We start from the raw sequence: 13887 nt of genomic DNA, 5'->3' as shown, positions 1-13887 counted from the left end.
ATCATACTAAAGTTATTGTTCGGAAACCAACTGTCTTCGGACGACGACGTGATACCAATATATGACCGCAAAATTTTTTGTGGTCGTATAAAAAGTTGATAGGCCACCATTATAAAACTTGTCCGAGATATTGCTGATATTAACCTATAGTACAAGTTTTATAAAAATCTGGCAAGAATTGTACCTGTGAGAGCGCTAACAAGACCAGACAGACGGAAACACGGATAGATGCCCGGTATTTCCATGTCCCCCGCAACATGTTATGAGTGGGACAAGAACAGCCTATATCTACATTATTTGTCTGTCCAATAAATAGCTAAAAGCTTACATTTTTAACAAGTTTTTGAAATGCTTTATTTTGGGGCCAAAAAGGGGTCTTACCAGGCCTACTCCTTTGGAAAGTAAGATGGATACATAGTGTTGGTAATATCTAACACTAGATCCTGTGAGCAAAATAACCTATCCCCAAAAAAAAATATTTTAAAAATGTTTTAACGAAAAAAATGTATTTGAAGACAAGATATTTACATATATGTAATGGATGACTCACAGACAAACCTTTACCATTAGTGTACACAATTTTAAGCAGTAATGTAAAAACTTATAAACCATTAGTTGTGCAAATCATAACAAAAATTAATCAATGTCAGATTAATTAAAATTTTTACTTTTCTTTGTTGTTAATTTTCCGAAAATAGTTAAAAAATTTGCATATTACAGTACATTTTAATATTTAAAATGAATGATAGCAATTTTTTGCCTATTAATCCCTTTTATAATGGTGATAGAATACACGATGGAAGATTGATCGAAGTAATGTTGTGACGTAATTCTTTAGTTTAGTATACATACAAATGTGTTGCCTAGGGTTCATAGTAAGTACATGATGTCATCTAGCTCATCACTTCACTTTTTAACATTCAAGTCAAATTAATTAATGTTAAGGCCACACATAGTTATTTTTCTAGTCTTCTGTCAATGGTACTTCTGCTTGTTCACTTGGAAACCTTTTCAAAAATTAATAAATATCATAATCCAAGGACATTAGTAATTAGTTTCCACAAACTGAAATATTACCAGGCATAAATGAAAGTGGATGGCCTAATTATAAAATACCCTGTAGGGGAGGGCCAGTTTTGTAAAAGTTGTGACAATTGTGGATGCTCAATCCTAGGCCAAAGTATGCTGTAAAATAGCTAAGACATTATATGCTGTATCTTTTATTGTATTTATAAAATAGAATATTTTCTCTTAAGTTTCTCATGTTCAAGGTCATTTTATATATAAGACAATATATATGCTATAAAAATGTGTTTATGACACATGGAAGATACAACCTAGACTACAGAACTGGAGAGTCAGCAACGGAGCTGCTACAGAAACAAATAATTAAGGTGGTTCCCCCATCTTGCATTGTAAATTAGCAGAACACAATGGGTCTAGACTTTTAATTACGTCAACAATTTCAATCCAGGAAAGCAATTCAACTAATAAAAATTTTCATTTAAATGAAAAAATTTATGTGATCATAAGATAAAAAAATCATATTTTTACAAATGTAGAATATTATTGCTTGATTTAAATTTTTTAAAACTTTGCGTATAAAGGGGAGGTAGCTTTGTATAATTTATAAAGGAGTCTTCAGGAAATGTTTCTATTTCACATTAGAGCAGGGAAAAAGTACAGTGTCCCTATTTTTGCTTTTGATATTCTGAAAAGATTTTTATATTAAAGAGCTCTCTCATTTAGTTATCCTTCTATTCACATCATGATACTCTTTTCTCTGTATAAACAATAAAAAATGTGTAGTTTTTATACAACCTCTAGCTTGAAAACAACCTCAGTGACCTATCATTTTTATCACATTTTGGAACATATCACAATTATACTACATTTTGGCAAAGTATGAAAAACTTCTATCAGTTGTAATTTATACTCCCATACCACCTAAATAATGATGTAAACAAAGCAATACATGCTTTACCGGTATGTGGTATCAATTTTCATAAATTTTGAAAAAGGGAATTAATATCGAATAGTGAATTATACTTATATATATATATATTTATATATATATCAATTTTCAAAGCATTTCTAGTGATGAATAAATTTAGAATGTGTCTGAAGACATGAATGCCCCTTTCAAGCTTTGCAATCTTCCAAGTTAAAAAGGAACATAACTCTAGAACGGCAAATTACTCATGCCCAAATTCGAAGTCTGTCTGTGTTGTGGTTCTTAAAGCATTTTGTATGAGTTTCATAAAATTTGCATAAGACAAAATTATGTAGGAGTGCGGAAACAAAAAAAAATAGCAATTTTCCAAGTTACAAAGGGGCATAACTCTAAATCAGTAAGTGACTCACTGCCCAAATTCGAACTCTATCTGTCAGTTTTGGTTCTTAGCATTATGTATGAGTTTCATAAAATTTGCACAAGGCAATCTTAAGTTAGAGTGTGGAAACAAAAATTGGAAGGATGGACAGAAGGACAGACTTAGGGTCAAGGATAACACTTAATGCTCCCTTCGTCTAATATCTCTCAAAATTTGTGATTTTCGGTTTTTAAACTAAGATTTTTCCTAAAATGCTTTGCAATTTTTAACAAAAAAATTATTTGCAATTTGAACAAAAAATAATATGCCATCTACATATTTATTCAACGAGTTCAACAAATGTGCAAAATTTCATTAGTTTCCTACCCTTTATTTTGGAGCATTTGCCTTTACCAAAATTTTTGATGGACGGACAGACAACATGAGCCCCATATTATGCTCTTGTTTCTCATGATAAAAAGGATATGTTGTGTTTATAAGACACTATACCAACCACATAGCCAAAGGAATTCTAGAGGTCAACATACAGTCTCTAACAATAGACAGAAGTCTTTACAATATATCAATTTCTAAATCATTGTGAATCTAAATTTTGAATATATTTATTAATCAGAGACAATAAACAAGAGGCTCTAATGTGCCTGTGTCACTCACCTGCATCTTCAACAATACCCACATTTTAGTAACTAGAGGCTCTAAAGAGCCTGTGTCGCTCACCTTGGTCTATGTGAATATTAAATAAAGGACGCAGATGGATTCATGACAAAATTGTGTTTTGGTGATGGTGATGTGTTTGTACATCTTAATTTACTGAACATTTTTCCTGCTTACAATTATCTCTATCTATAATTAACTTGGCCCAGTAGTTTCAGAGGAGAAGATTTTTGTAAAAGATTACTAAGATTTACGAAAAAATGGTTAAAAATTGACTATAAAGGGCAATAACTCCTAAAGGGGTCAACTGACAATTTCGGTCATGTTGACTTATTTGTAGATCTTACTTTGCCGACATTTATTGTTTTTTACAGTTTATCTCTATCTATAATAATATTCAAGATAATAACCAAAAACAGCAAAATTACCTTAAAATTACCAATTCAAAGGCAGCAACCCAACAACGGGTTGTCCGATTCATCTGAAAATTTCAGGGCAGATAGATCTTGACCTGATAAACAATTTTACTTCATGTCAGATTTGCTTTAAATGCTTTGGTTTTTGAGTTAAAAGCCAAAAACTGAATTTTACCCCTATGTTCTATTTTTAGCCGTGGGGGCCATCTTGGTTGGTTGACCAGGTCACGCCACACATTTTTAAAACTAGATAACCCAATGATGATTGTGGCCAAGTTTGGTTTAATTTGGCCATGTAGTTTCAGAGAAGATTTTTGTAAAAGATTAAGATTTGCGAAAAATTGTTAAAAATTGACTATAAAGGGCAATAACTCCTAAAGGGGTCAACTGACCATTTCAGTCATGTTGACTTATTTGTTAATCTTACTTTGCTGAACATTATTGCTGTTTACAGTTTATCTCTATCTATAATAATATTCAAGATAAAAACCAAAAACAGAAAAATTTCCTTAAAATTACCAATTCAGGGGCAGCAACCCAACAACAGGTTGTTCGATTCATCTGAAAATTTCAGGGCAGATAGATCTTGACCTGATAAACAATTTTACTTCATGTCAGATTTGCTTTAAATGCTTTGGTTTTTGAGTTATAAGCCAAAAACTGCATTTTACCCCTATGTTCTATTTTTAGCCGTGGCAGCCATCTTGGTTGGTTGACCAGGTCACGCCACACATTTTTAAAACTAGATAACCAAATGATGATTGTGGCCAAGTTTGGTTTAATTTGGCCACGTAGTTTCAGAGAAGATTTTTGTAAAAGATTACTAAGATTTACGAAAAATTGTTAAAAATTGACTATAAAGGGCAATAACTCCTAAAGGGGTCAACTGACCATTTCAGTCATGTTGACTTATTTGTTAATCTTACTTTGCTGAACATTATTGCTGTTTACAGTTTATCTCTATCTATAATAACATTCAAGATAATAACCAAAAACAGCAAAATTTCCTTAAAATTACCAATTCAGGGGCAGCAACCCAACAACAGGTTGTTCGATTCATCTGAAAATTTCAGGGCAGATAGATCTTGACCTGGTAAACAATTTTACTTCATGTCAGATTTGCTCTAAATGCTTTGGTTTTTGAGTTATAAGCCAAAATCTGCATTTTACCCCTATGTTTTATTTTTAGCTGTGGCCGCCATCTTGGTTGGTTGGCCGGGTCACGCCACACATTTTTTAAACTAGATACCCCAATGATGATTGTGGCCAAGTTTGGTTTAGTTTGGCCCAGTTGTTTCAGAGGAGAAGATTTTTGTAAAAGATAACTAAGATTTACGAAAAATGGTTAAAAATTGACTATAAAGGGCAATAACTCCTAAAGGGGTCAACTGACCATTTCAGTCATGTTGACTTATTTGTTAATCTTACTTTGCTGAACATTATTGCTGTTTACAGTTTATCTCTATCTATAATAATATTCAAGATAATAACCAAAAACAGCAAAATTTCCTTAAAATTACCAATTCAGGGGCAGCAACCCAATAACGGGTTGTCCGATTCATCTGAAAATTTCAGGGCAGATAGATCTTGACCTGATGAACAATTTTACCCCATGTCAGATTTGCTCTTAATGCTTTGGTTTTTGAGTTATAAGCTAAAAACTGCATTTTACCCCTATGTTCTATTTTTAGCCGTGGCGGCCATCTTGGTTGGTTGACCAGGTCACGCCACACATTTTTAAAACTAGATACCCCAATGATGATTGTGGCCAAGTTTGGTTAAATTTGGCCCAGTAGTTTCAGAGGAGAAGATTTTTGTAAAAGTTTACGGACGACGGACGCAGGACGACGGACGACGGACGCAAAGTGATGAGAAAAGCTCACTTGACCTTTCAGGTCAGGTGAGCTAAAAATCATCATTAAAGGGGAATAACACTATTACGAGCTAACTACCAAGTTCAGACATGTTGATATATTTGTAGATCTTATATCCTGCTGATTATTTTTTCCTTTTTAAAGTTTCTATTTATCTATTTTAGTTTTAAAGTCAATAGTCAAAAAATGCAAAAAAATATAAAAAATTATCATTAAAGGGCAATTACTCCAATAATAAGTCGACTTCAGATTTTGGCGATTATGGCTTATTTGTGGATCTTGTCATGCTGATCATTTGCGCTATACACAGTTTCTATCTATCTAATATTGTCTTAAAGATATAAGACAAAAAAGCAAAAAATTAGTAAAAATCATCATTATAGGTTAATGAATCTAATAAGGAGTCGACTGAAGATTTCGGCTATGTTGCCTTATTTATTGATCTTGTCTTGTTGATCATTTTTGCTATTTACAGTTTCTGTCTATCTTTTATAATTTTCAAGATAATAGGCAAAAATTTCATAAAATGGTAAAATTCATCATTTTAGGGCAATAATTCCTATAAGAAGTCGTCAGACAGATTTGACGTAAACCAGCAATAGGTAGACCTCAACATTCTAAATATTTTTTGCCCCTGGCAGATTTTCTTTATTTATAGCAGTTTTCAAAATAATAAGCAAAACTTGCATTTTACCCCTGTATTCTATTTTTAGCCATTTCGGCCATCTTGGTTGGCAGGCAGGGTCATCAGACACATTTTAAACTAAATACCCCAATGATGATTGTGGCCAAGTTTGGATAAATTTGACCCAGTAGTTTCAGAGGAGAAGATTTTTGTAAAAGTTAACAGACGACAACACATGACAATGACGATTGAAAACAACAATGGAAGCGAAGTGATGAGAAAAGCTTGCTTGGCCTTTTAGGCAAATTGTACAATCAACACCAAATTTTCCAAATCACTAAAACATGTTCATAAAGATATGACACAAGACAACCACTGAAGATGTTCACTACTTAGGAGAGACGCATGAAAATATGGTGGCATGAAAGGTCATGAAATTCTGGTGTTTGTTATATTTCTACCATTGCCTTTTTATATGTTTCAGTATTTCTTGTGATTTCATCTTATTAATGACACCATCTGTCCAATCCCCTTTTTTATAAAATGAATTAAGTACTGGATAATTATTAAGTTAATATACATCTATTATATTTTTGTTATGGTTAAATTACAAAATTTATTATTATCAAATTGTCTTGATAAAATATAATAAAATATATCATGCATAAGATAAATTATATATATACTAACCTTAATCAGAGACCTCTGTTTTCTTTGTCATGGTATTCCTCCAAGCCTATAAAATAATCATAAAACACCTCTTCAGACTTTCTGTGTCAATATACTAAATGTTCAAGTAGAACACTAATTATCTATGTTTTAAGTTCGTGGACTATTAAAACTTTATTGTACTTTGCCTGACACAAGTATCCACAAGATGTACATGTATGCTGTAACACAAAACCTGTACAAAGTTTTTTAACTTCTTTCTCTTATATTTCCTCACTTGTATCTACTTAAAACTTGGTGGTTGGACTTATTGGTCTAACCAAAGTGAATTAAAATAAAGCATTTTTTAAATAAAAATAAATGTGGATAGTGTCCACATGTGGACACAGATGATGCCCCCGCTTGCATATCATATAGTTATAAAGGGACATAACTGAAGAACGGTAAAAGTTACGCTACCAAAATTTGAACTTGATCCGAGTTTTGTGGTAATAAGCATTGTGTGTAAGTCTCATAACATTTGGTTGAGGCTAACTTAAGAAGAGAACAGAAACTAAAAATTCAGCAATTTTTCTATTTGTAAACATGCATAACTCTAGAACGGTTGTGTATACGTTTTATAACATTTGGTTGAGACAAACTAAAGTTAGAGAACGGAAACGAAAAATTCAGCAATTTTTATGTTAATAAAGGGACATAACTCAAGAATGGTAAAAGTGTTGCCACCAAATTTCGTACTTAATCTGTATTATGTAGTAATAAGCATTGTGTATAAGTTTCATAAAATTTGGTTGAGGCAAACTAAAGTTAGAAAACGGAAACAAAAAATTTGCAATATTTCGATTTATAAAAGGGGCATAACTCAATAATGGTTAAAGTGACACTACCCAAATTCAACTTGATCTGTGATTTATCATTGGAAGTCAAAATTAAACATTGCATTGTATAAAGCATTGATTGCAGTTGATTCATCTATAATCATGGACAAAGGAAGATAACTCCAATTTAAAAAATTACTTGATATTTAGAAGAAAATAAAAATTTTGCAATTTTCCAATTTATAAAGGGGCATAACTCTAGAACGGTTAAAGTGACGCCACCAAAATTCAAACTTGATCTGTGTTTTGTGGTAATAAGCATTGTGTATAAGTTTCATAACATTTGGTTGAGGCAAACTTCAGTTAGAGAACGGAAACCAATTTTGGGATGTACGTACAGATGTACGGACGGACAAGGGTAAAACTTAATGCCCCACTGCTACTGCGGGGGCATAAAAATCTAAATTCAAAACCTAAAATCTATTTCACTGTTAACACATTAATGGTTTCTAAGAGTTTTATATGTAACTTTCCCCATTTCCCCCAAAAAGCCTCAACGCTGCTTTAAACTATAAAGCCAAATGAGCTACAATTTAACTTGGGGTTCATGTGGATAATAGAAAAAGGTATTGTAATTGGCCAGTTATGGCTTTACGAGACTTGTTATATGTCTAAAAAAATTTAGGAAATCTTAAATATGAAAGACATTGAATTTATGGTTTTTTACAATGGGGTCCAACATGTCCAAAGATGTACCTTGTATCTTTCAACAGTATTTTTTTTTTCATTTCAATTCACATGATATTACATATTTAGGTACATGTGAATTTATGTAATATGAATAACAAGTAAGTTGTCTACTGTAAAGGAGAAGATACTCAGCTTTGGGTCAAAAGGGTCATAAAATCAAATCTCTCCTGTTTGCTAAATCACAAGTAAAATCTATGTATTTAATAATAAAACACTGTACATTTGGTTTAAAATATTTCCTGTTCTTGGGTTATATAGGTGTGAAAATACAGAAAAAAAAACTCTTTCCACTAATGATATGAAGCACAGCCATAGTCCATAATGATATTCACACATGGAGTATTGTGATTTTCTAGTTTCTACCAAAAATAATTTAGGGCAAGGATGTACTCTATCTGAATTAAGTCAAAATGTTTCTTAAATTTCTCTTTTTGGAAATACATCAGTTTAATGTTGTCATAGACAAAATGTGTCATATAGCTTCAGGTAATGCTATGTTTTCTCAAAGCTTTGATTCTGAATCTTAAATGTTTGTTATTAATAGCCGTATTTAACAACTTTTTGTATTCGGTAAATTTGCAGGGATCCCAAAGTGTACATTCTCCTTTTATACACTGCAGTAAATAATTCAGTATGTGAGCCAATTGAAACAAAGAAACAATAAAGACAACTATACCTTTTTCTTGATTCAAGATGGTTAGTTCTGTGGCCATATGACAAACAACCAGTTATTACCATGGAACCAATTATCCCTCAAGTACCCAAAGGAAGGAAATTACGAAAAATTCTGTTTCCTGTTTAAGGTCTCTACACTTCAAACACATTCACTTATGTTTATCAGATGTTTTATAAGTCAGAACATTTTGATTCTTATACCTTGACAAGGGTTTGAACTTAAAGAAGAGTGAATTATGTTGTGACATATTAATCTACATTTGTGGTTATCTATTATTGATGACTAGTTAGTATTTTATATTTTCCTCAATTAAAAGTATCTACTAAAACAAATGTGATATCAAGTATAAAAATGTTTAATACATCATTTCTCCACTTACATAATTATGTACATGTTACATAAGTTTCATCAGATTTTTAACTTGATCTAACAATTTCTGAAGATGGGCTGTAAAACACCTATTTTTTTTATTATGAAATAAAAGTAGATACATATATTGGGTATGCAACCCAATGAAACAAAATATATCTAAAGTCATCAACAAAAGATAGGCGCCTATGCAAAAGATATGGTCCATTGATTCTCCTACATAAAACAGGAATGATGATAAAACTTGAAAGTACTAATGTCCTTTCATTTGTTTCCTGAAGAATTATCTTCAAACAATTGCATATCAATTTTTAAATGAAAAGAAATAATTTCTTTTTATAACATATATTACAGTTTAGGAAATTGTTCATATGTCTTGATAAATGAAAATTTATCAAATTTTAATTATGCTAAGGATGTACTTCATGGTACCATGAAGCCATTTAAGTACCAAGCCACTTTGACAACTTGTTTTCTTAATTATTTTATCGTTATTGATTTTTTTTTCAAATAAATTTTTTTAACAAAGTTACTTTATATATAATAGTATAAAGAAAAATTTAGAAAAAAATGTTTCTAAAAAAATAAGTATTTTCTTATTCCAAGAAAAATACTTTCAAAACTAAAGTGTGACTTTTTGTCCTGTGACTTTCTGTCGTACATTTTTTTGAATAGGCCCCATCTTTCCCTTTTCACTATATCCTGCTGTGGAATGGTGGGTATGGAAAATAAAATAATAATTTATTTTTTATTTTCTTTTACTTTCCATCATAGCTTTGTGTTTCAAAACATTTATAGTAATTAAAACATGTCTTACCCTAAACATTGCAATTATGGTCCTTTTATAATTAGAGAAATCAACATGACATGTAGCACCAAAACAATATGATTTACCTGTAAATACACCTGTGATTGACATTTGACATAGAAGACAATGACTTTTATGACATATTTCTACTTCACTTTCTACATCATAACAACCTGCAAATAAAGTAATAATAAATACACATTGTGTTTGTTCTTCCAAGTCCATCTAAATAAAGTAACAATAAATACACATTGTGTTTGTTCTTCCAAGTCCATCTAAATAAAGTAACAATAAATACACATTGTGTTTGTTCTTCCAAGTCCATCTAAATAAAGTAACAATAAATACACATTGTGTTTGTTCTTCCAAGTCCATCTAAATGAAGTAACAATAAATACACATTGTGTTTGTTCTTCCAAGTCCTTAGTAATAATAAATACACATTTTGTCTCTTCTTCCAAGTTTTTCTAAATGAATTAATAATAAATACTGGTAGGTTTTTTTCTTTCTTCAAAGTTCATACAACAATACGACGTAACAATGCTGCAAGAAAACTCACTCACAGTACTGATAGAAATGCAACTTCATTCAAAATATCAATGATCTATCACAAGTAGTTCCTATCAAACTAACTTAACCAGGAAACTTAACAATTGTTGCTGCTATCGCTGCAGAAAAAGAATACCTATGTCTCGCCTTCTGCAACTGTCATCACAAGTGACAAAAATTGAAAAAGTGAAAGAGGCAGATATAACAGGGTTTGAAATTAGCAGTCACCCACTTGCCATTGGCTAGTAAATTTCAGTGTGGGCCCATTATATTACATTATATTTCTAATTAACCGGAAACTTCTGACTTTGTTTACTAAGTTTTTGTGCATGCTTCTTCTTCTTATGAAAGTATGCTTAGAAGACCAGTCCAATAAAAAGACATTGGAATACCTTCAAATTCAATAAAACCTATCCATTCCCAAAGGCAAAGGAAATGAAATTCATCTTCAGTATTTATTACTGAAATGCTCAAATCACTAAAATAAGTGATAATAAAATCACTTGTCAGAAGTACCACTGACTGGTAATGTCTCAAATTGTTATGTTTATGTGATGATCCTTAATGATTTTGGGTTTATACTAAATAAAATTAGTTAGGTAGCTCAGGAACATATATATTGATATATTAGATATGCTGTTCCCAGGGTAGCTCAGCTGTCTGAAAATAAATAGTTTTTCCCAATATAGGCATGACTGGATTTAAAAGAATATTCTGCCCCAAAATTGCAGGATTATAAAAACAAAATTTTGTTTGGCTATGCATTGAGTAATAAATAAGGTCATACTTTATATCAAAAGGTGAAAATGAATATTCTGTCCTTGAAAACCCTCATGTCCCCTTAATTTAAATCCAATATTTGTCCCCTAAGACATTCATTTTTATGAATTGTCTTATTTGTTGTATTTTAGTCGAAAGAAGTATACAAATGAGGATGGCTTTTCTATCATGCACCAGTCACATGTCCTTTTGTAATAGTGGTTTGATTCCGCCAGTGTAGTTTATCCGGAGGAAGAAAATCCCCAGTGATTATTATCCACCAACGAAAATTCACTAGGTTTTTCTATCCGGGTCCAGTGTAAAACATCCACCAGTCATTATAAGGTTCTAAAAAGATATATAAAATGTGGCTTTATAGTTTTTAGTGTATTTGAAACTTGCATAGTTGATTTATGTAAAAAGTGGAGAGTTTTCATCCAAGGAATGTTCACACTAGTGTTTTTAAACAAGGAATGATTACACTAGTGATTGTGTACCGGAATGATTGCACTAGTTATTTTATACCGGGATTAATAACACAAGTGCTTTAGATCCATACATTAATTGTGAAGTGATTAGTACTCATTTGAACACACGATAACGCAATAATGGTTATCAACGAATAAGATTTAAATAATTTTTCTATGCAAATCTATAAAATCATATCTTCTAAGTCAATATCAAAAGATGTTTCTATAATTGAAACTTTATGTAAGAACAAATCTGCTCTTTAAATTTGGTTTAAAATGTATCAAGTTCAATGTCCTGATCATTGATACAGTATTTTGAGTTATAAAAACATCCTCCTCTTCATCATCAATATTATTTACTTAAGATTAGCTCAGATTAATCGTTTTAATTTTAACCCATTTATTTATGTAAACAATAAACCGGTCTTATATAAACAAAACAACGATATCAAGATCGACGCTTTCACACTATTTACATCCAATATTCTCTAGTGAAAAACAGTTACCCAGAATAAATACACGGTGGAATAAAAGTACGCTTACACTTTTTGTACATTCTTCAATTTTTTTATTTTTTTTTAGCAGCAATATTTAATTGACAGCTCTAGCATGTTTAGCTACCTTCACTTCCTTCGTGTAGTAGCAAGCACATTTTGAACCTGCTTTCCACATTATATGCCACCGTTTATTCCCTTATTTTGTGTTTTACTTTTACAACATAAATTAGACCAGATAAGGTAAAAGTGGGAGTGGGATGTTCACAGATCAATATATGGACAGGGGTGTTTTTTTAATCTTAGCGGGACATCTGTACTCAAATTATATGTTTAGACCACACCCCCCCCCCCCCCCCCCCCCATTGACAATATGCCAGGGGCCCCCAAACTAGACAATATTTTGAGTGGAACAGGCAAAAAGTCAAAAATTAACCATGCCCCCCCCCCCCCCCCCCCCCCCTAAATCCGCCTCTGATCAGATCAGAGACATATTTTACAATAGAGCTCTGATTAGAACAAGCAAAACATAGCCAATTGGCAAATACAATATTTTCAAGCTGTGTTAATGTTTAAATGTATGAATGGTCTAGCACCTGATTATATATCTATCTATTAGTATTAAATTTACTGCTTGTACTGATCTTTATAATTATTGTCTCAGGTCGACAACATCAAGACTTCTTCATGTACCAAGACCTAATTCTGAATTTTTAAAAAGAACATTTAAATATTCTGGTCTTATTACCTGGAATAATTTACCAAATAATATTAAAGAAATAAATAATTTAGATACATTTAAGATCAAATGTTCAAACTATTTTCTAACTGTACAGAATGAAGATGCTCGATTCTAATGTATTTTTTCTTGAATGCATATGTACTACTTATCCAATATTTAAGCTGCTAATGTATAACAGTATTATGTATTTTATTTTGTTTGTATTTTTCTTTTCTTTTTTCTTTTCTATTTGTATTAATAGTTTTTGAAGGCCTCATGGAAGATTAACATGTAATTGTTAAATGTGTTACCTTCGTTAAATAAAGAATTTTATTTATTATTATCAGAGACATATATACACATGTGTATATATGTCTCTGTTATTATGATTTATATAGAAATTACTAAAAATATTATAAAATAGGATAACTTAAACATGGGTACATGTTCAGCACTTTGCTGTATGAAAGGAACCCTTCTTTAACTGCATAAAATGATAGAGCTGTAACCACTCAATTATATAACTGGTCTTCTGGGGACAAACATTTTTAAATGATACAAATATACATTTTCAGATGAACTGCAAGCACCTACTCAGACTGTTCAGAACAAAAATCCAAATTATGTTAAATATTCTTATGATTGTAAATTCTCTTTATAGTGTTAGCCTTTGTACATAAATAAAGGATAAAAGCCTATACTGGGACCTAGGAAAACTTGTGATCTGTGTACTACTGGCCAGAGTCTAACTCTTATTTATTTGCTAAGCTACAGTTCTGCTCCTTTAGCATTATTTTTTCCTTTAAATGTAGCCTTATGCATGTAGTCTCTAATCTCATGTTTTATCACATTTATTGATTTGATTTAAAATTCCACTCTGTGCTTATTTCGCATTCACATTT

General features: G+C 31.4%; 1 protein-coding gene across 3 annotated transcripts in view; it reads right to left on the bottom strand.

The window, feature by feature from the left end:
- The window catches only part of LOC127730781 (PTB domain-containing engulfment adapter protein 1-like), a 51805-nt gene extending 38003 nt beyond the window's left edge, over positions 1 to 13802 (bottom strand). Inside the window, exons 1-3 of one of the 3 annotated variants that reach the window (XM_052239335.1) lie at positions 13693 to 13802; positions 10079 to 10165; positions 6593 to 6638 (exon numbers count right to left, since the gene is read on the bottom strand). The gene's annotated coding sequence lies outside the window, so the exon portion shown is untranslated. Of the gene's footprint in view, positions 1 to 852; positions 873 to 6592; positions 6639 to 8815; positions 8914 to 10078; positions 10166 to 13692 lie in introns of those variants that run through there. The other 2 variants (XM_052239334.1, XM_052239336.1) reach the window with 2 other exon arrangements.
- Between the last annotated feature and the right edge of the window lie 85 nt (positions 13803 to 13887).

This window comes from Mytilus californianus, unplaced genomic scaffold (assembly GCF_021869535.1).
Source record: "Mytilus californianus isolate M0D057914Y unplaced genomic scaffold, xbMytCali1.0.p SCAF_2, whole genome shotgun sequence".
Taxonomy (NCBI): Eukaryota; Metazoa; Mollusca; class Bivalvia; order Mytilida; family Mytilidae; genus Mytilus; species Mytilus californianus.
The sequence above is the reverse complement of the archived record's forward strand: the minus strand, read 5'-3'. Positions and strand labels throughout refer to the sequence as shown.